General features: G+C 42.9%; 1 long non-coding RNA gene across 2 annotated transcripts in view; it reads left to right on the plus strand.

Annotated features, from left to right (window-relative positions):
* Positions 1-24426, plus strand: part of LOC145714580 (uncharacterized) — a 202599-nt gene continuing 178173 nt past the window's right edge. For both annotated transcript variants that reach the window (XR_014136906.1, XR_014136907.1), the window contains exons 1-2: positions 1-223; positions 12457-12597. This is a non-coding gene — a long non-coding RNA (uncharacterized LOC145714580). The remainder of the gene's footprint in view (positions 224-12456; positions 12598-24426) is intronic.

Here is a 24426-nt window from a genome sequence, read left to right on the forward strand (position 1 = left end):
GTTGACTCTGTGGGCCTCCATCCGGCCTGTTGGGAAACTTCCAGAGGCATCCCCAGGGAGGGGGTTCAGAGAGCTTCCTGGCCTGTGGACACACGCAGGTGTGGGGAGAGAGGTGCTCCCGGAGAGGCCACGGGAGTTCTGCCCCCTTCCCCACACCTGGCCCTGTGCATGACCTCCTCTGGCTGGCCCTGAGTCCTGTCCTGTCACCATCAACCGTGGCCCGGTGAGTACCATGCTTCTCTGAGTTCTGCGCCCGCCCTAGCACCTTCAGGCACCTGGGGTGGGGGTCCTGGGGGCTCCACTCCGCACCCAGGGGTGGCAGACACAGCTGCCAGCCTGGATTTGGGATTGGCATCCGAAAGGGGGTGAGTCTTGCAGGGCTGAGCCCTGAAATGTGGGACCAGGCGCGAGCTCTGTGTAGACGTGTCAGAATTGAGTTGAATCCGTGGTGGGGGGGCGGGGGGGGCGAAGGGGCCCCTCCCCACCCTGGAACTGCTGACCTGAATCTCTTACTCTCTCCTCGAGGTGCTGGACTGTTTCCCTACCCCGTCCGCGTTCTTTTCCCCCGGAGCACCCCAACTTTGTTGGTTTCTCCCAAGTTCACTTCGAAGAGGGTGGTGGGGAATTGGATTTTAAAATAAAATTTGTTCTTAATGATCAGGAAAAGGCTGCCGTCAGAATTCCACTGAGAAACTGTGCGGATTAGCAGACGGTTCTAGGTGACCAGGGTATCAGTTTGTTCGTTGTTGCTCGTGGCAAAATTACATCTCATTCTGTGCAGCAGTTTCAAAGTTAATAAAGGGACCCACGTGCCCCCAGATTGAAATGGAAAAGGAATAAATGGTGATACATTAGGACTGGCTTGGAGCTCAGATTCAATCTCGGAGCACTTAAACAATTTACTTGAGATTCGATAACTCATTACGGAAAAGAAAATGTTCGAATGCACGAAGATGTGGAATGAGAAAAAAAAAAAAGTCAAATTCCTGCATTTCGCTCTTGCACAATCTTAATGAGAAACCGTGATGGGCTTTGTATTTATAAATAGAATATGTATGTTAACCTAGTTAACGTCTTACCGTTATTATGTTGATACGTATATATAGCATAACATGATGCATATAAACATTACTATAGGTTCATGTATTGATACACTGATTAATAGGTTTATGCTTGAGCCCACGCGGAATGGAATTTTGGACGCTACCTTATTCTCTGTATTGTAGGAGCGATTGCAAATAAATTATAAGTAAATTCAGCAAGGGACACAATCTGTGCATAGATGATGCACAGTTCAGTATTCATATTTGGAAACGTTTGTCATCTACGTGTTTAAATCTAAGACTGGAGTACTTAGGGAAGAAACGTAAAAAAAGAAAGACGGTCCAATTTTGGACTTTTACCAGAAATTCATGAAAATCTCACTTTCAGAACTGACCTTTATGTTGACTTGGTGTGTTTTTATTATGGATACCTGTGTTCCATACTCTCTTTAATGACTTACGTTGCATGTACCTTGCTCTGTTCGTAACGTCTATCCAAGCACCTAGACTCAGGCAAGAGACTGTGATGATGGCGTCACAGCTTCCGGGAGATCTCTGAGATTTTTATCCTTCTTAACAATTTTGCCCTCTGGTTGCATTTCTTAAAGACCCTTGAGAGGAGGAATTCGGCTCGAGTTAGCATTCTGGAGCTGAGCCATCCCTGGGTCACGGACTGGGTTCAGTTTTCAACCTTATAGCTCAGGGTGCCAAAATCTCTAAACTGATGAACGTCCCTTGGCATTTTGGGCAAATGCCCATGGCAGCACTTCTCATCCTCCCCCGTATTTAAATCTCAGAGAGCCATAATGACTATTAAAACAGGAATCTGGGCACAAAAGAACTACAAAATCGAGGCTAGGCCATCAGGGTATGAATAACAGATGTTAGGAGACATCTATTAACTTTTTAGGTAAGAAATATTATATAGCAGTTGACTGTTAGTATAGAAACAGTCTATAGCTCTAGAAAAATGGGACGTAGAGACAGAGCACTACATAATTTTGAGAGGTTGGACCAACACGTCAGTATAAACAGAAATAATGAAATTACAAACACTGACTTGGGCAATTTTTTAAAAATATTTTTTATAGTTTATTTGGAGACACAGAGAGTGAGCATGAGTGGCACAGAGGCAGAGAGAGAGGGAGAGACCGAGAACCCCAAGCAGGCTCCACACTGTCAAGGCAGATCCCGATGCGGGGCTTGAACTCATGAACCATGAGATCATGATCAGACCCAAAGTTGGTCCATTAACCAACTGAGCCACCCAGGAGCCCCGTAAAATCCAGTTTTGTTTTTGTAGTGAGGTATAACTGACACCCACAATTATGTTAGTTTCAGGAGTTTCAGGTGTACATCATTGTTCTTTTTTTATTAAAAAATTTTTTAATGTTTATTTTTGACAGAGAGAGAGACAGAGCATGAGCAGGGGAGGGACAGAGACAGAGGGAGACACAGAATCCAAAGCAGTCTCCAGGCTCTGAGCTGTCAGCACAGAGCCCGATGCAGGGCTCAAACTCACAGACCGCGAGATCATGACCTGAGCCAAAGTCATACGCTCAACCGACTGAGCCACCCAGACGCCCATAGTTTGAGCAATTTTAATGAAATTATTTAGAGTTCTCTAAAATTGATGGATCATCTATGCACAAAATGGGGGGGGGGTTGTAATGACCTCTTCAGTATGCGTGACTCTCTTCCTCTGCGGTGATGGCTCAGTTTCATGAGATCTCTAAGCAGGATGCTCTGTATTTTTCTCTTAAGTCATCTCTGTAAAAACTCTTCATGGCTTAAAAAAATTTTTTTTTAATGTTTATTTTTGAGAGAGAGAGAGAGAGAGAGAGCACGAGAGAGCACGAGAGAGCACGAGCAGGGGAAGGGCAGAGAGAGAGGGAGACACAGAATCCGAAGCAGGCTCCAGGCTTGGAGCTCACGAACCGTGAGATCATGACCTGAGCCAATGTCGGATGCTTAACCGACTGAGCCACCCAGGCACCCCTCTTCATGGCTTTGAAAGAAAGGGTCTGTGTGGGGCTACGATGGTGTATACATGCCATCATACATCTGCCCAAACCCCAAAAGTGCACAACACCAAGAGTGAGCCCTAATATCTAGTATGGACGCTGGGTGGCGATAGAGTGTGGATGCTGTCCTAACGGCCCTCTCTGCTGGGACTCTTCATCATGGAGGAGGCTGTGTGTGGGTGTGGGGAGGCGGGGAGGGGGGACATCCCTTTACCTTCCCCTCAGTTTTGCCATGAACCTAAAACTGCTCTGAATAATCAAGTCTGTTGTTTTAAAGATGGAAAATGAGGGTTGTGTTCCTGCAAACGACAGATGGAGAGGCAAGTGCATTTTGATCCTTGCACGGAGCAGCCATTTCTGTGTCACTTGAAGTGTATACTCAAGTCTAGACCGATACGAGTAGGTTGGGGCTTAGTTACTATTCCAGGAGGCACTGACTCCCAGTCAGTGTGCCTTCACACCAAGACCTAAATATAAATATAAACCCTTCTGTGTCTACCAAGAAGTCTTCTCAAAATAGCTCCTTCTCAACTCTCAAGACCCCCACTTGGCACGTGGCTCCCCAGCAGAGTCTCTCGCTTTCCTCAGGGTACCGTTTCTGATGCCCCGTTCCTTCTCCTCATCTCAGGTCCTCATCGAATGCAGCATCTTCCAAGGTTCTCCAGGTTTCTTGCAGAAGGATGCAGGTTTTTGTGCAAACGTATTTCTTTGGTCCTAGTGATGACGTTTGATTAAGGCAACCTTGTCTGTATCACAGAAGGCTCCCCTACTCCCTTTGTCTCTGTCTCACACAAGTGGATGTTTCCTCCTCTGACATTAGCATAGCCGAGAGGATTTGAGTATGAAGCCAGTGCTCCCCATGTTGGATGATTCTGTCTTCTCTCCTACACATAGTAGAAGCAGACAGCAGCAGGTAACCTTTCCCCAACATGGACCCTTTTCCTCTTTGCACGTGATTAAATGTGTGTGTAATGTAGATATAATGATGCCTGCAAGATTTCTATTCTGTTGATGGAGTTAAACAGCAGACAAATTTGTTCCTAATGGCGTGTTGACTTGGAACCTTGGATGGGCAGTTGACTTTGTGGTTGGGGAGAAGGTTATAAGGATCGCTTACAAATTCAGAATGCCATGAGCCATTCCAAAAAGGGAAAATGGTCCTCATAATGATAATGACCTCCACTTTTATTATATCTTGCATCCAGAAGGATCATAAAGGGCCTAACAACACTACTACAAATGAATATGAGGGTCGTTTCACATAGAACTAAAATGCATCCGCGGTTTCACAGACCACAGCAAGATTAGTCAACAATTTAGACGGGGAACTGAAGGAAAACCGTTCAAGGCACAAGTGGATAGGATGTGCATGAGGATATTTTACAAGCTGGAGCTGGTCCACAGATTTAAGAGGGAGATCCCCCCCCCTCCAAGTATTTAGGAAACTGAGATGGGGAAAAAAGGTCGTCCTCCAGCAATGAGACCTGAAAATCACAAAAGAACATGAAAATATGAAGTCACATTACACGTAGTGGATGATCTCATTTCAATCTGTAACTAGATTCAATGTATTAACCTTGGTTAATTCGTATTCTGTGCCCATCAGAAGGAAAACCTGGGCGTCTGAGTGGCTCTGTTGTGTAAGCGTCTGATGCTTCATTTCGGCTCGGGTCACGATCTCAGGGTTCCTGAGATTGAGCCCTGGGTCAGGCTCTGCACGGACAGTGTGGAGCCTGTGTGGGAGTCTCTCTCTCTGCCCTCTCCCCTGCTCACGTGCTCTGTCTCTCTCCCTCAAAATAAATAAGTAAAACTTAAAAAATCAACATTTACCAAACCCCTTATTCTGCAGGAGACCCCATGAGATGATCGGAATCAGGCCTAATAAGAGAATTTTGTTTACCTGAACCACTCTATGTTTATGGGGGAAAAAAGTCAAATTACCATATTGCTGGCCACTTAAGTCTGCCTGCTGATGGAGAATGTACTACTTTTCTTTTAATAGTCTACTGTCAGTGAGAGGCATACGTTATAAGTTAATGTTTTTGGCATTCTCGCATTGTGTATCAGTGTTGGTCATTGGTCATTTTGAATTTTCTTCTTCTGTCGTGATGGCTCTACTCTGCATTTACAAACTCAGATTTTTGAATCCTCGTCATTAAGGACCAGCTCCTGTAATAAAATAAAATTAATTCTCGGGAAATGTCCAACATGTACTCCTGTGACCTCTCACTTGATTGTACATATATATATATATACACACATATATATGTATATTAAATATATATTAGATAAAATAATGGACAGATATGATAGATTAATGGCTATGATAAATGCATGGATGGTACAATGGACAGATGGATAGATAGATAAATAGATAATTTAACTGTTGGAATGTCTTCGGTTCAGTATATGGAATAAATAAGGGAAAATGTGTGATAGATATGATAGATGATAGATATAGGGATTGCTGAATGGATGGATAGATAGGATAGATAGACAGATGGATGGTAGAATGGATGGATGGATGGATGGATTGATGGATGGGTGGATGGATGGATGGATAAATACATAATTTACCAGTTAGGATTTCTTTGGTTTGGTATATGGAATAAACAAGGGAAAATGTATGTTGAAGCATTTATGTATTTTTTCATGCAGCCAGAAGTCTTATATTGTATGTCTAAGAAAAATCATTCAAATACAGCAAAATTAAGAGTGAAGTTTTCCAAAAAAAAGGTGAACTTTTCCTGCCCAAACAAAAGTTGCAATTTCGTGGATTCTGTGGTTAAACCGTGTGTGGGTTACAAGATTCTCGGCATTCTTTTTTTTTTTTTTTTTTTTGAGACGCAGTGAGAGCATGTGGCGGGGAGGGGCAGAGAGAGAGGGAGAGAGAGAATTCTAAGCAGACTCGTCGCTCACTGCAGAGCCTGATTCGGGGCTTGATCTTACATCTCTGGAGATCCCATGACCCTGGGATCATGACCTGAGCCAAAATCAAGAGCCAAGAACGCTCAGCCCAGTGAGCCAGCCAGACTCCCCTCTCTGCACTTTTTGATATAAGCTTTCCATTTAACTTTATTCAAATATACAGACTCAGAAAATGTATAATTTTAAAGTAGACACAACAAGTAATTCAATTCATGTTGGTGGGTACCTCATGAAGATATATCTACATCTCTATCTGTATCTATATATCGATAGCTATAGCTATCTATATCTGTATCTGTCTATCTATCTCTGTATATATGGCAAGGCCAAGGATGTAATAGGGACCGTTACTGCACATGATGTGAGGTACTTATGTGTAACATCTGTTTTAATCGTTCCAACCTTTCCAGCTAGCGGACAGATTCTCAAATCTGCAGAAGAGAGGTGGATGGACTTCAGAATCTCTCAAAGCTGATCAATGATCGCTTTTTCCTATTTCCATCCCCAAACCGTAGGTATTTCCTCCTAAGTATATCAAGTTGTTCCTTTATTACTTGTGTAGAGGACTTTGTTTCTCTGTTACCATGGTTTGGTTCATGGAGAAGGAACTTTTTCATTAGTAATTAATTCTCTTGTGGAAAATAAATGGACCATGTATGGGTCGGTCCATATCTGAGCTTTCTGTGCAATGTGTTATCCCCCTAAAAAGGAATAAACGTGAATCATCTTTTTAAAAAAATTAGGGGCACTTGGGTGGCTCAGTCTGTTAAGCATGTGACTCTTGATTTCCGCTCAGGGCATGATCTCACGGTTTGTGAGTTTGAGCCCCACAGTGTGGATTCTGCTTGAGATTCTCTGTCTGCCTCTCTCCCTTCCCCTACCCTGCTCTCTCATAAATAAATAAACTTGGAATTTTGTTAAAAAAAAAAAAAACAAACAACAAAATTAGGGGAGCCTTGCTGGCTCAGTTGGAAGAGGGACCCAGTACTTAAAAAAAATTACTGAGCTGCAATTTATAGCATATTTTTAAAATATATCTTTATAGATACTAAATATATACTCATATATTAAATATGTTTATATGTTTATACATTATATCAAATATATAATATTTATATATTACATTTTAACACATTTTACATATTTGTAAATGTGGGTAATGTATAAGTAAATATAGAAAACATAAATGGAAAAAATATATGAGATATATAATATGAATATAACATACATGTGTAAAATGTAATATATAAATATGTGTAATAAATATATAAGATGTATTAAAATATGTAATATATAACATCAAATTAGACAAATACACAGTATCAATCTATAAAGCTACATATGTAATAAACATAAATATGCAATATATAAATATATAAAATAAATATAACCTAATATATAAACATAACAAATATACTCTACCATATGATATATACATTTGCATTAAGTATTATATAACAAATATCGTCTAGCAATATATAATACATATATAACATAATATGATGTAATAGAATATAAACTATCTCTTTTTTAAAATGTTTATATTATTTATTTTGAGAGAGAGAGAGAGAGAGAGAGACAGAATCCCAAGCAGGCTCCGTGCTGCCAGCACAGAGCCCGGCACAGGGGCTCAAACTCAGGAACCGTGAGATCATGACCTGGGCTGAAAGTTGAGCATCGGATGCTTAACAGACTGAGCCACCAGGCGCCCCAAACTGTCGCCTTTTATACTATGCCCCTGGCCCACCGGTTCTACTGACGTACCACCAGATGTATCTGTCAGGGTCCAGTCAGGGTGACTCAGACGTCACTGTGTGCTTCCGTAGGGGTTCGATACAGCAGGTGGATAGACAGGTGCTCCAGACTAGGAAGCAGCACCTGGGCCCCTGAGCTGCCGGGGGTAACCCCCGGGAGGCTGTGCTCAGCAGGGCTGGGCTAATCTGTGACGGTGGCTCGGGCAGAATTGCAGGGCACACCTTCGCTGCCCCGGCCGGCGCCCCAGAGCATGTGTGATGGAGTGCTCCAGGAAGCTGCCGGAACCGTCCGCTGTTGTGTGGTGGCAAGGACCCCTTTGCTGCCCCCTTCGCAGGACCCCTTTGCTCTCCTCCTAACTCTCAGGTTCCCCCTAGTGCCTTCTTACTGGCCAGTAGTCTAGTAACAGACCAAGAAAGAAGCTGAACGCCAGGCCCAGGCTAGTCCCCCAGCTGAGTCCGAGGTTGGCCGAGGAGCATCACGTAGACCTGTTGGCCATCCTCGTTCCGTGTCAACTCGTTAGCCACGTCCTCCAGGGAGATTGCATCTGAGAAGTCAAGAAACCACCGCCCTTCAAAGAGGCTGTGTCCCAGGTTGTGACTCCCTGCAGCAGACAGTTTGGTTGGAGACAAAGTGGAGGAAAAATACAGGAAGCCTGCTGGGCATCGTGCATGAATGGTTTCTTCAACTGTCATCTCACAACTCTTGGTGCTACAGGGATACTGCTCGTCGAGGACAGTGGTGGTTTTCCTGAGAAAACACGCAGAGCAGATCTAACAAGCTTTGCCCCCAAACCTTCTCTCCTTGCCCCTGTAGGGAGCCCTGGCCTCCCCCTGTCTCCCCACCGCAGATACTCACATGAACACTTGCCCCACACATCCTCTAGGCTTTGCATCGTTTCAGATAATTTCAGTTGGTGGGGATCTGGAAAGCCATGACCGTTTCTTTACCATGCTTTGCATTTTTCCCCCATTAATGCCTTGCTTCTCACTGCAGGAAAACAAGAGAAATTACCAAACGTATAAGATGAGACTTTGGGGGCAATGTGATAGGGAAGTGGCTTTATTATTTTGGAGGGCTGTGAACAGAAATCCTGGAGGTCCTGGGGAATTTCTCAAATCCTGATGTTAAAGGTGGGGAAACAGTGTAAAGAGACTTTGCCAGATGGGGATAAATGTATTCCTTTTGTGGAAGAAACGGACAGTCGATTTTGCAGTCCCTTCTGCTACACCGTTTTGCAGTCGATTTGTGTTAATACCACTCTGGCCCAACACCTTTCCAGACTGAGCCTCGGTGGTGATGAGTTACAGTGCGAAGGATGCATGTCCCCACCCAGCCACATCCCCATCTACCCACACGGATCTTGGAGAGATGCTTTCCATAGTCCAATGTTGAATGCAAGGAACATTCGGTTTGTTTTCATCAGAAATGTGGCTTTGCTCCAAAGTTACATTTTATAAGGAGGTGTTTCTTTTCCGGAATTTAGTGGGAAAACTGAGTGTGGTCTGTCTTCGTCACGATAAAACATCTCAGAAGTACCTGTTAAAAATTTTAACTTCAGGTTGAGATTTTTCGGAATTGAGGGTCAATATTTCCATAAAATGTAGGGCCATGTTTTATGAAACTTTGCTAAAAGGAGAAGTAAACACTCATTCAAAGCATGAAAAGCCACTTGGTGAAAAGATGCCCTCCCTCCCCTAAATTGTGCGTAAAAATATTGTATGACCTGGAGATCATGTTCCCTTTCATTGCAGAGTACATTTTAGTAGCCTAGAAATAACAGTGGGTAATATGGCGGTCATCAAAACCTTACGTGTCTACAGGGACAAAAAAATAAAGGATTTCTTCTTTGTCTTTCTGACGAACACAGTACGTTAGAAACCTCCAGGAGGCGGGCTCCATTGGGTGAATGCACTTCTGTGGATGAGTAACGATTGGCCAGATTCTTCTTATAACTAAGGTGTATCCCAAATGGGGTGTGTTAGGTGAATCTCACTGCTGTGCATGCTAATATGAGCGCTTACGGAAATCATTCTCCTGGGGAGATGCCTTGAATCATCCTGGACTCATAACACATGTCGACCAAGGTCCCTGATTTCAAGATTGTTGACCTACTGCTGTGTTCAGACCTGGGTAAACTGAGAGCTCCTGATTCCTGCGAAAGTCAGCAAATAACCAAGGAAGGGAGGAATTAAGTCTCCTTCGGGGACTGGAGGTGGGGCAGAACAAAACTCAGGAAACATCATTCCAATTGGTTTTGGATTTAGAAGGCAGACGTGGTTTCAGATCAGACTACAGATGCTCTGTGCAGCCACATACGTGTCTTATGTTGGACAAGCGTAGAAAAACGATGTTCGATACTTGAATAAACCGACCCTCGGTTTCTTAACAGTGGGGATATAAGGCTTACGATGCAATCCTTTCTGGCATCTACACTTCTCTCTTGTCTTGCCATTTTGGTGGCCATCAGTAGGAGGAAAGAAGGAAGGAATGAATTTGTCTCAGAATGCTCTATTCAATACCTTTTGTATATCAATATTCAATTAAAGAAGAAAACTGTTAGGAAGTGTTTCTTCTTCCACCCTATAATTTTTATGTACTTTGACAAAATATCAAGGAAAAAGCTTGTAGTAAACGTTTATTCAGTTTTTACTCCATCTCTGTCTGCCACATTTCGTTTCTGTTCTTTTATTCATTCATTCATTCATTCATTTGATGTCCGAACTTGTTGCTGAGCCGTGACTGCGTTATCTCATTGTCTGTCTGAACCTTAAATTCAGGAAGTCACGACACATCCCATGATCATGAACGCATTCATCTAAAACCTACTCATAAAACTTTTGAGGCTTGATAACTTGTAGTAATGATAGTCTGTTTTATTAGGACTGTCTGGTAAACCTGCATTCGATTCTTTTTTTTTTTTAATTTTTGTTTTTTTAATGTTTTATTTATTTTTGAGACAGAGAGAGACAAAGCATGAGCAGGGGAGGGTCAGAGAGAGAGGGCGGCACAGAATCTGAAGCAGGCTCCAGGCTCTGAGCTGTCAGCACAGAGCCCGACGCGGGGCTCGAACTCACAAACTGCGAGATCATGACCTAGCCGAAGTGGGACGCTTAACTGACTGAGCCACCCAGGCGCCCCATAAACCTGCATTCAATCCTAATAGTAAATGTTCTCCGCATCCTGTGTCAAGTTCCCTAAATGCCAGACGGTTACCTCCCCAGTATTCCTCCATTCTAAAAATGTTTATTTTATTTATATTTGAGAGAGAGAAAGCGTGAGCAGGGGAGGCGCAGAGAGAGAGAGGGAGACACAGAATCCGAAGCAGGCTCCAGGCTCTGAGCTGTCAGCACAGAGCCCGACGTGGGGCTCGAACCCATGAACCAGGAAGTCATGACCTGAGTCGAAGTCGGACACTTAACCGGCTGAGCCACCCAGTCACCCCCGCATGACCACACCTTCTAGCATACCAGTCTTCAAGTACTTTTGATGTTGACCACGTTATCGGATAAATAGATAGATACTTAACACTTAACCAACTCCCACGTGCAGAAAACAAAAAGCTATGTGTATCATCAACTTTTTGATTTCCTCCTGTGAAATAAAAATCACAATAACGCAAAGGAGGGATGTCCCAAAGGCACAGCAAACGAAAGACCACGTTCAGTAAAAGGGCCAAAACCAAAGGGAGAGTCCTGAATTTTCTCTCCTGTCTAAACAGCCGTATGGGAAAGGAAACTTCACAGTTACATGTGTTTGGAATGGGGGTTAAAGCAGGAAATGAAGAGAGTCCCACACTTCCCAGGGACAGCCTGGCATTTGGTGAGATTTCTTCACGTTCTTCCTTTTCTCGCCTAGCAGCTGCTCTGCTGAACCCTGAAAATATGAGAGGCAGGAACTAGCCATTCCCATCCTTGAAGTACCCAGGGACCAAATAAATTCCTGTCATCTCTGCATGAATTCAGACAAATCACAACTGTTTTTGCCATGAGACAATGGTGATCACTGTAGAATAAAGGCGAGGAGACATTTGCCACACGATCATAGAAATCATTCAAAGTTCAAAGAGCTGGGAGGAGAATATTTAACCAGACAGTGTCAGAATATTTGCGTGTGGGGAAGAGAAAACATTTCAATAGATTTTAATTCTCAGTACTCTTTGGTAAGATCTGCATAATTTAATTTAAAATATCAGCCCACTGGGGTGCCTGGGTGCCTCAGCTGGTTAAGCATCCTACTCTTGATTTCGGCTCAGGGCACGATCTCACGGTTCCTGGGTTCGAGCCACATGTCAGGCTCTGTGCTGACAGCCTGGAGCCTGCTTGGGATTCTGTGTGTGTGTGTGTGTGTGTGTGTCTCTCTCTCTCTCTGCCCCTCCCCAATTGCTCGCTCTCAAAATAAATGAATAATCAATAAAAAATTAAAATATCTGCCCAGTATTGGTGCAACGACAGAAAACATGGGTCACCAGAAAGATAAACAAATCTCAGAAATGTCTCGTAGCCTACGAGCAAAACAGAATCTGGCCATGTTGATTTGGACAAGGACACAGGGTAGTGGGATCTTGCCTTCACCCCTCTTCCTCCCACATTGATCTCTGTATAAACCGTGCTACAGTTATTGAAACTAAGAAATTAACTTTGGCACAAGATTGCAAAGTACGCACATAATTCAAATGCCATTTCCTTTTATGTATTTGTTTTTCCCAGTCCAGGATCCATTCTGGGACCCCACGTTATATCTTGGCCACGGTGGCTGACTGTCCTCCTGCATGGGGAAGGCCCTACATCTTTCCTGATGGCCCTACATCTTTCCTGATCTTTCGTGACCTGAACACTTGAAGAATAACGGTAAGTGTTTTGTTGAATATCTCTCAATCCGCACCTGTCTGATGTTTTGTGGGAAGGACGCACTCCTCAAACCGAAGGAGCTTACGGTATGAGAAAGTGGGAGGAAATGGGATGACCCACTAACAACAGCACTAAATTAGAACCCATAGGGTTACCTGAAAATCAGTGAAGTTCCTGCAGCTATCGGCTATAATTTCATGACTAAATGGGTAACAAGAGAGACCCCTACCTTAGAGAAGAATTTCTGATACCTCTGGAAGGAATGAGGCCAATATAAAGTCCGAACTAGTCAAGAAAAGGACAATGTTTTCATGGTCTCCAACCATCTCTCACAGACACGCAGTAACTACAAAGGGATAAATGATAACTTTAGAGAGGCAACGCCCCACAGACCATAATTAATCCGGTAACGAGATGCCCTGACCATGTTGCAGCGTCACAGAAACATTCTTAGCATCGCAGGAGTACTTTTAACCTGCCATCACACATGTCTTCGGGAATCCAAACTGGGTCGCGTATGCTGTAACGCCCCATTATTCCAGCTCTGGCTACATAACCTAAAGAGATTCTCATGTATTTGCACCAAAGGGATAGAAGAACAATGGCATTGCATCATCACGAGCGTGCTGATCGAACAAAGAACGAAAGCCACCAAGATGCTCGCCGAGAGCAGAAGGTGTAATATCTGGAGGAAAGAGTTGCCCAAATGGCGCCACCGTATATCATTTGCGTGGAGAACGCAAAGTGTAGAGAAATGTGTGGATCTACACGTTCGTTCGAAAAATCTAACGTCGTGAGTGGGAGGAATCCCAACGTATGCGTGGTTTTGGTTGACCTTCGAGCAGGGGTGTCCTGTCCAGTGCCTGGACTCTCGCCAGTGGTACCTTGCTTTCCCAGACCGTGAAAGTCTCCCTGTTCTGTAAACTCAATTTCCCTCACCGTGAATTGGGAACACCTTTGTCCAGACCTGTGTCTGACCCCGTAAACATCCCCTGTGCTTTCTGTTCTGCCTCCTGGACTTTGCACCCCCGTCCGCAGGCCTTCTTGTTGCTGTTGGTATTTTCCTTTTGTTTTGATATTAGGTCGATTCTTCCCTTGTGTAGAGATGATCTCTCTATGGCAGGAAATCCTACTCAGTGTCTCCCTTCCTTCTTCGTTTGCCGTCAGTGATATAGACACAGTCGTGTGTCGCATTTTTCCTTGAAGTGTTGTGCGTGTGCGACTGTTTGATACTTTCTGTCCTCAGAAGAAAAAAACAAAACAAAACCATGTGCTAGGTTGCCTGGTATATTTATCTCTTGAACCACATTTGAAGCAACCAGCCTTCCCCTCCCCAGCTATAGGTCTAGAAAGTGATCGTTTTATGCACGTTTTCCTGTGGGCCAGACACATACGTGGCAGCCCCGACTGTCTTAGAAATAATTCCCGTTGTCTGCTGTCTTTGTAGCTGTTTGTTCTTTCTGCCAAGTTGCATCTAAATGTGGCTTCCATTTGCTCTGTCATCAAATATTTATTGAGTTTCTACGACCGTCCGGTTGTTAGACAATCAGATCAGATTGTGCACCCGTGGAGGAGAATTGGAGCTCGACCCCATCACCAACTGGTGCGGAAATTCTGTCCTTCCCTCCTTGGCCAGGACAGAGCTGTATATCAACGGGATCAGAACAGTGTGCAAATGCAACCGAACAGGGTTGTCACGTGGTCGTGCAATGCATGAGTCTGGTGGAAAGCTCACTTAAAGCAAGTGGCTTAGATCTGAGCTCCAAGGGGGATGTTCATCCTATGATCAGTTGAAACATAGACACGAATCAACACTTGCAACGCCTTTTGAGGTGATAGACGGGCAACAGGGAGGAGGTAGAACACGGCACCCTGGGTCCATGTGTCCAAAAGTTCACTTGCAAATAAAGGGTCTCTACCAGTGCTCATTGCTTACCCCTCTCCTCCATTGGCAGCCTGTCCTTAGAGGGAGGCAGGAGGTAGGTCACCAAAGACCAAATGCATTCAGTCGTGGCAATGAAATTGAGTGCATATGTGTGGCCTCACGCCCTCAAGACCTGGGGCTCCATTGGACGGGAAAGGTCACATATAGGTGTTTGAATTACCCACTGTCTTTCAGCCTTCCCAGCAGATCTGTCAGCAGCTTGCTGCTGGGGCATTTTTAGAAAAATAGTACCTCCAGAAAATAGCTCTATTTTATTGTGGATTTAATTTACATTGTTTTTTTTTTTTAATTAATGTTTTTGAGAGAGAGAGAGACAGAGTGAGAGCAGGGGAGGGGCAGAGAGAGAGGGAGACACAGAATCCGAAGCAGGCTCCAGGCTCCGAGCCGTCCGCACAGAGCCCGACGTGGGGCAGGAACCCACGAACTGTGATATTGTGACCTGAGCCGAAGTTGGACGTTTAACCGACTGAGTCACCCAGGCGCCCCAGATTTAATTTACATTCTTGAGAACTGTGATTTTAATTATCTTCTCATACCTGGATACACAGACACATCTCTGACATCGGTGCCACAGTAAACGATGAGATCTACATTGTGTCTAGCTTGTTTATTTTCATACAGTTTTAAAAACTATTTACATCTTTCCAAGATGTAAGTCTCTTGGAAAGATCTATCTCTTGCCTCACAGAAGGAATCATTATCTTTTTTTTTTAAGTTTATTCATTTTTGAGAGACAGAGCATGAGCAGGGGAGGGGCAGAGAGAGAGGGAGACACAGAATCCGAAGCAGGTTCCAGGCTCCAAGCTGTCAGCACAGAGCCTGAAGCGGGGCTCGAACTCATGACCTGTAAGATCATGACCTGAGCCGAAGTCAGACACTTAACTGACTGAGCCACCCAGGCGCCCCAGAAGGAATCATTATCCTAAGTTCGAACAACCCAGCACTTAAAAAAAATCCTTCTTTTGTTTTTTTTGGGTTTTTGTTTTTTAAAGTAATGTCCACGGACCAATGTGGGGCTCAAATTCACGACCCTCAGTTCAGGAGTTGCACTCTCCACGGACTGAGCCAGCCAGGTGCCCCAACACAGCATTTTTTATTTTATTTTATTTTATTTTTTATTTTTTATTTTTTTTAATTTTTTTTTTTTTTTAACGTTTATTTTTGAGACAGAGAGAGACAGAGCATGAACGGGGGAGGGTCAGAGAGAGGGAGACACAGAATCCGAAACAGGCTCCAGGCTCTGAGCTGTCAGCACAGAGCCCGACGCGGGGCTCGAACTCACGGACCGCGAGATCATGACCTGAGCCGAAGTCGGACGCTTAACCGACTGAGCCACCCAGGCGCCCCCAGCATTTTTTAAAATAATTCTCCTAAATGTAAGCATATCTATAATAACTTTAGGAAATTATTCAATTTAAAAATCTATAAATAATATATGATCCCATGCATTCACTTCTCTCACATTGTTATTTTGTTTTGAGAAATATTCCTATGATTTCATGTAGATACAGTTTACATTTTTGAAACATGCATTCAGTGCTGTATGTTATTGGGAGTAGGTCACACAACATAACTTTCTTCTATTCATGGGCATTTTGGTCCTTTTCAGGTTTTTTTTTATGTTTGTGGGTTCTCTTTTCTTTCTTTCTTTCTTTTTAATATTTATTTATTTTTGGGAGAGAGAGAGAGACAGAACACGAGTTGGGGAGGGGCAAAGAGAGAGGGAGACACAGAATCTGAAGCAGGCTCCAGGCTCTGAGCTGTCAGCCCAGAGCCCCACACGGGGCTCGAACCCATGAACGGTGAGATCATGACCTGGGCTGAAGTTGGATGAGTCACCCGGGCACCCACATTTATTTGATTTCTTTCATGCAATGCTAGAGCACACATCCTGTCTCACTCCTAGCACACATACACGAGGTAGTCTCAAGGAATACATTAAAGCAGGTGCACAGGATTCAGCCTTTTCACTGATTTCAACCTCCTAGGTAGAGACACATTTCTCTTTTCAGTTGTTAAAAACGCACACTCCCATCAGAAGTGCCTGGGGATCCTTACCTCCCCACCGGGCTTGCCTTTATCAAGTGTTCTCACACGTCAGTACTTGACAAAGCGAGGTTCAGCAATCAAATGCACTTTTAGGTTGTGATTTTGAAATGTAGCACTAACTTTGAGGATCTTGTCGTTTATTTCATCAATCTTCATAGGAACAAAAACCCCTCAGCCTATTCATATATTTTGCCTGATTTTCATGGAGCCACCTGTGTTTGCTATACAGACTTGTGTGTGCAGATCAGCCAGTGGGATTATAGATGTTGCAAATAGATTAGCAAAAGGTGCAATTTGTTACATTGTGTGTATGTTGACTTGTTGAAACAAATCGATGTATCGTTGATGTTCAGTTTTATTTATCACTTATTTTTTAAAATGTTTCCTTACTGGGGCGCCTGGGTGGCGCAGTCGGTTAAGCGTCCGACTTCAGCCAGGTCACGATCTCGCCGTCCGTGAGTTCGAGCCCCGCGTCAGGCTCTGGGCTGATGGCTCGGAGCCTGGAGCCTGTTTCCGATTCTGTGTCTCCCTCTCTCTCTGCCCCTCCCCCGTTCATGCTCTGTCTCTCTCTGTCCCAAAAATAAAAAAATAAAAAACGTTGAAAAAAAAAAAAAAAAAAATAAAATAAAATGTTTCCTTACTTGAAAGAGAGCGAGCGGGCAGGGGAGGGGCAGAGAGAGAGGGAGAGACAGAGGATCCAAAGCAGGCTCTTTGCTGTCAGACGCGGGGCTCGAACTCACGAACGGTGAGATCATGACCTGAGCTGAAGTCGGATGCTTAACAGAGTGAGCCACCCAGGCGCCCTGACCTTCAGGTTTAAAATGTATGCATAGCGAGGCGCCTGGCTGGCTCAGTGGGTTAAGCATCCGACTGTTATTTTCAGCTCAGGTCATGATCTCCAAATTTGGTGAGATTGAGCCTCGCATTGGGCTCTGCACTGACAGCACAAAGCCTGCTTGGGATGCTTTCTCCCTGTCTCTCTGCCCCTCCCCTGCTCTCTCTGACAAAATAAATAAAACCTGAGAAAAATAAAATGAAATACGTATGGCATAAACAGCTCTGCACGCCCGTGGAAAATCTTGCAGATGTAATAATGCACCAGCAACACAGTGAAGAAACGGGTCCTCCCTGTGGCCGTGGAAATCGTCATCAGTGCTGCCCCTGTCATCTGTCCGTCACCGCCCACCCCACAGAAGAAGCTTTCCCCTGCCTTCATTTTCATTTTCTTCCCTTTATCCACTGCTGGACTGGACGTGTTTCCACGTCCTCCTGGTTTTCACTCCCGATCACGTGTGGTTCACTTAGCAGTGCACCTGTCTCTCTAACTCCTCTCCTCTCTTCCAGCCTATTTGTGCTAACGGGACACTCGCTCTCTTTTCTCGCCCCGCATCTGCCCGACTTCTGCACCGGGCACATAGTCTCAGGGCGGACTGCCGCGTCTGTTTCTTACTGGTTCCAAGCTGGTTCTGCTTGTTGGCGGAATTCTCCTGCCTCCGTCGTTGTTAGGACTGGGACCCCCACGTCCCTGCTGGCGTTCCCTTAAGGGCGGTCTCCAGCTTCCGCAGGCTCCAGGGGTTTGCATGGACATCTCTGGAGACATCTGCTGACCACAGATGTGCTCTCCTAATGTCCACATTAGGAGCATGTCCAGATCTAGCTTGGGTATTTGGTGATATCTTCTAGGATATTTTTGTTGTTGTTAATTTTTTCAAGGTCATTTATTTTGAGAGAGAGAGAGCATGAGCAAGACAAGGCAGAGAGAGAGGCTGAGAGAGAATTCCAAGCAGGCTTCACGCTCAGCCCGATGGGCTCAAACCCACGAACTGGGAGATCGTGACAAGAGCTGAAATCAGATCAGATGCTTAACCGACTGAGCGACCCAGGCGCCCCTTCTTGGACAGTTCTTAGCTCTTCCCTATAGAGTGACTTGAGCATTTGCACAGTAAGGTTGTTCCACTTAATCAACTTCCCGTGGCTGATGGCTCCTACCGGATGTGTTCCACAGCCCACGTTGACCGCGGTCACTGACCACGCACACCTTCCAATCCTCAGTGGCCGAGAGATCTAAAAACCCTGTGGGTTTGGACACCACCCCCACTGTGACAGTGGACTTCCTTGCTTAGAAAGGTGCAAAATTATAGTTCCTTCCAGAAGGTGAATGATGCTACTGTCTTCAACCGATTTGACACAGAATGGAAGGAAATTCAGCGCGGTCCGAGGAAACCCCATCAGGTTATAATTTATCAACAGTGCTATTTGTAATTTTTATATTTTTCGAACTGAAGACTCATTTATTTATTTATTTTTTAATGGCTACCTTTGGCTTTTCAGGAAGCAATGAATCCCGCTGTTTGAGATGAGCAGATGGCAGGGGGCGGGTTATCTCAGTCTAGGAGAGCAAGTTATGTTCAGATAAAGATTGTCACAATTATTCTTCTCACTGAGCACTCTTCAGCACTCGAGATGTCACTGGAAACAAACGTCTGTGGAGAGTGAATTCTCGCCATGTTATCGTACCAGGCAGTGTCCCTGGATTCTGTGACACTAATACTTCTTATGTAATCATAAGTTTCTGCTTCCATTAGTGGGGTCTCTTCTGATCTTAATAATTTTAGGGGCCTTCAAGGACCCTGTGACTGGACTTCTTTAGGCAGCTGGTCAAAATTAGGTAATTGTAGACAGATGTCACTATAAAGAGATGATAGCAAGATAGATATGACAGATGCTAGGTGGATACCAGTGTAGATAGATGACAGAAAGATACGTAGATAAGACAGATGATATCTACATAGATATGATATGATAGGTGATAGGTAGATAGACAGATATAGGGATGCATGGACATAGTTAGGACTGATGATAGATAGATGATAGATAGATAGATAGATAGATAGATAGATAGATAGATAGATAGAAAGAAATGATAGATGGTTGGATGGATGGATAGATAAGACCAATGATAGATAGATGATAGATAGATATGATGGATGGATGGATGGATGGATAGATGATAGGTAGGTAGGTAGATAGATAGATAGATACAGGGATGCATGGACATAGTTAGGACTGATGATAGAGAGATAGACAGATACATACATACATACATACGTACATATGATGGATGGTTGGATGGATGGATAGATAAGACCAATGATACATACATAGATAAGACCAATGATAGATGATAGATGGTAGGTAGGTAGGTAGGTAGGTAGGTAGATAGATAGATAGATAGATATGATAGATGGATAGATGATAGATAGATAGATAGATAGATAGATACATGGATGCATGGACATAGTTAGGACTGATGATAGATAGATGATAGATAGATAGATAGATAGATAGATAGATAGATAGATAGATAGAAATGATAGATGGTTGGATGGATGGATAGATAAGACCAATGATAGATAGATGATAGATAGATATGATGGATGGATGGATGGATGGATGGATAGATGATAGGTAGGTAGGTAGATAGATAGATAGATACAGGATGCATGGACATAGGACTGATGATAGATAGATAGATAGATAGATAGATACATACATACATACATACATACATACATATGATGGATGGTTGGATGGATGGATAGATAAGACCAATGATACATACATAGATAAGACCAATGATAGATGATAGATGGTAGGTAGGTAGGTAGATAGATAGATAGATAGATAGATATGATAGATGGATAGATGATAGATAGATAGATAGATAGATAGATACAGGGATGCATGGACATAGTTAGGACTAATGATAGATAGATAGATACATACATACATACATACATACATACATACATACATATGATGGATGGTTGGATGGATGGATAGATAAGACCAATGATAGATGATAGATGGTAGGTAGGTAGGTAGATAGATAGATAGATATGATGGATAGATGATAGATAGATAGATAGATAGATAGATAGATAGATACATGGATGCATGGACATAGTTAGGACTGATGATAGATAGATACATACATACATAGTTATGATGGATGGTTGGATGGATGGGTAGATAAGACCAATGATAGATCAATAGATACATAGATAAGACCAATGATAGATGATAGATAGATAGATAGATAATGATGGATGGATGGATGGATGGATAGATAAGACCAATGATAGATCAATAGATACATAGATAAGACCAATGATAGATAGATAGATAGATAGATAGATAGATACAGGGATGCATGGACATAGTTAGGACTGATGATAGAGAGATAGACAGATACATACATACATACATACATACATACATACATACATACATATGATGGATGGTTGGATGGATAGATAGATAAGACCAATGATAGATACATAGATAAGACCAATGATAGATGATAGATAGATAGATAGATAGATAGATAATGATGGATGGATGGATGGATGGATGGATAGATGATAGGTAGGTAGGTAGATAGATGCATACATACATACAACAGATGTGATGTATTATACATATGATAGATGGATAATAGATGATAAATAAATGCTGGAGGTAGATTGACGTGATGGATACATGATACAGAGATGCAGACATTCATCATTTAGGTATACATAAAGTTATGTAATTCTGTGTATATAAAAGATGGAATTGAGATGTATGGATATATGATCATGTATGTATGCCTACATAGATAACATGCGTGCATATGTCTGTATTATCAATTACATATTTTATGCACATACACATAACAACATCATTTAAATATGTGCATGTAAGTGCATGTGTGCATGAGTCCATATACACACGTTTCAAACCCCTCCATCCTAGTCGTTGCAAGTCTGTATTTCCAGCCTACAATTCCGTACTGAGATCTGGACCCTTGCTTACAAGTGTCCGGGACATAGACCTTTGGTTATCACCTAAATGTCTTGAATTCATTTTGCCCACAGTGAATGCACACTTAGAGGAGGAAGCATCGTGTCAATTGTCCAAATCTTTTAACTCCATTCTGTCTATATTTTTCAAGGTGTGATGATTTCCAGCAGGCATCAGCATTCCCAACCCAGGAACTAGGAAACACCTCATTTCTTTCTCCCTAAATGTGGCTGTGCCTGACCTTTGTCTCTTCAAAGTACCTACGACAGGTGACTTGGATGGCACGTTATGAACGTTTATTGAAAGAATGGCCAGAGCTCAGCAGCGTCCTGCTGGCACATAGATGTTGATCAATGATTTTTCTTGTCTGTTTAGTTTTTTTTTTTTTTTCACTCATTGTTTATGAACAGATTATTTCACTAACTCTGAACGGTAGGTACGCAACCGTTCAAGAGTTTTTTTGTTTTTTTTTTTTTTTTAATTTCTCATCATTAAGCTGGTAGCATTATTTTATGTAAATAAGGTTATTTTTATAGTCAGAGTTTACTAAATTGAAGGCAATTTACTTTTACTTAGGAAATCCTTGGGATATGGTACATGTCCCTGTATAATTGTAACTATTCCCTCCCACCCACAGATATGTCCTAGTATGAATGATAATTATAGGGCGGACCTATTTATACCTCAAAAGGAAGACCTTTTCGTGCATATTGCTGTGAATTATCAGGACGGTGGCAGGGATTAAAAGGAGTGGAAAAGTAGGACCACTTCTATAGAATCTCGCTTGTAACCTTGAACTTTAAAAATGCCGTAGAAACAATTTGATACAGATTATAAATTACACCTCTTTACTGGGAGTCCTGTACTCGGCAACATATACTTATTCTAATGTAGCCTTATTTTCCCTTCAGGGTGTAATTTTGTGATTAATTCAATTCAGTTTTATTGCATTTATTTTAGCCATGAGTCAGTCATTTTAAGGTCTGAGCTGAGTTTTTTCCAAAACTGTTCAGAATGGCAAGAACATTGCTGCCCTGTCACGCTTGTATTTCTGAAAGAATTTCTGCATCTGGTATTTGGAATATATTCTTGAAAAGTAATTTTGTCTTGGGAGTAAGTAGGAGCTTAATGTGCCCACATTAAGTGTGCTAGAGAGTGGGGAAATGGTAAAAACTGTACTTCATTCTCAAATTCATTGCCGTCAACATTTCTGAGTTCCTAGAAAATGTCACATAAATCCACCAGCACTAGAATTCCCTATTCCTAGCAAAAATGAACTTCTTCTGTATTATTGTTTTTGTGAAGATATTCTGGAAATATGAATAGAGTAGAAGAATGCCCTAGAGTACTTTTGGAAAATTAACAGTTGCAATCTTTTTTAAAATTTATTTATTTATTTTTATTTGAGAGAGAGGGAGACAGCGCATCCCAAGTCAGCTCCTGACTCAGTGTGGATGCCCTCACTGGGATCATGACCTGACCCCAAATCAAGAGCTGGACACTCAACCAGCTGAGCCACCCAGGCGCCCCTTATCAGTAGCAATCTTTTTTTAAAAAAATTTTTAATGTTTATTTATTTTTGAGAGACAGAGAGAGAGAGAGAGACAAATGTAGAGCATGAGCAGGGGTGGGGCAGAGAGAGAGGGAGACACAGAATCCAAAGCAGGATCCAGAGCCCGACATGGGGCTCGAACTCACGGACCATGAGATTATGACCTGAGCCCAAGTCAGATGCTCAACCTACTGAGCCACCCAGGGGCCCCAGCAGTAGTCATCTTTACATTGCAGAAGGAAACTTGGTGAGCCAGTTGGATTTTATGGAATGATCATAAATCTTTGTGAAATTATACCTTGGAAACAAGAACACTATTTCGTTGTTGATGCTTTATCTTCAGACTGCTGGTTTCATGAATGTGGAGGCGAATTCTAATAGTGTAGATCTGATTCCTGGCTCTCCATTGTGCTTTTGGGTTTCATGTATTCGGCTATAAATTGAAGCATGCATTTAACCAAAATTTATTTGATGTGCAAGCTATGTGTCAGGAGCCAGCAACTCACGGGCAAGATCACAGCAGACACAGCAATGTTCTGCCCGCGTGGACCTGAAGGTCACGCCGGGGGGACAGGCAATCAACCAAAAAGCACATGGTGTGATGATACGTTTCCCTAATTCCAGGCATCTAGTTAAAAAAAACCCAAAAAACAAAACAAAACAAAACAAAACCAAGGAACCAGAAGATTATGGCCCAGCAGTCATTTTTGTAAATAAAGCTTTACTGGAAAACATTCATACTCATTCATTTATGTGTTGCCCCTGGACCCTTTTGCACTAAATCAGCAGAGCTAAAGCTTGTGATTTAATTGGCATGTCACTCTGAGTAAGTTTAAGGGGTACAATGTGTTCATTTGGTACACTTCACATATCTAATGATGAAGGTAGGGTTAGGTAAACTCTGCATACATCACATAATGACTGCACGCGCATGTATGTGTAATGAGAACATTTAATATCTACTCTCTTGGCAATTGTTCAAGTACGTAATATACTGTGGTTGACTCTGACCACCGTGCAACTGTGCATTCCCTCAACTTATCTTTTCACTGGTCGTTTGTACACTTGGACCCATGTTCATAGCACCATTATTCATAAAAGCTAAAAGTTGGGAACAACCCAGATGGCCATCCCTGGGTGAATAAAGACAATGTGGTCCATCCATACAGTGGAGTTCTATTCCGCAGTTGAAAGGAACAAATGTCTGATGCAGTAGAGCACGAGAAAGAGCCTTAAAAACCAGAAGCCAGTCACAAAAGACTACATACTCTATGACTCCTTGACCTGAAGTTTCTGCAAAAGCCACAGTTTTCTTGATAAGTAGATGACAGATGCCTGGCTGGCTCCATCCGTAGCTCACGCGACACTTGATCTTGGGGTTGGACGTTCAAGCCCCACGTCGGGTGTAGACAATTACTTAAACATAAAAAATAAAAAA

Source organism: Panthera onca, chromosome X (assembly GCF_046562875.1).
Source record: "Panthera onca isolate mPanOnc1 chromosome X, mPanOnc1 haplotype 2, whole genome shotgun sequence".
Taxonomy (NCBI): Eukaryota; Metazoa; Chordata; class Mammalia; order Carnivora; family Felidae; genus Panthera; species Panthera onca.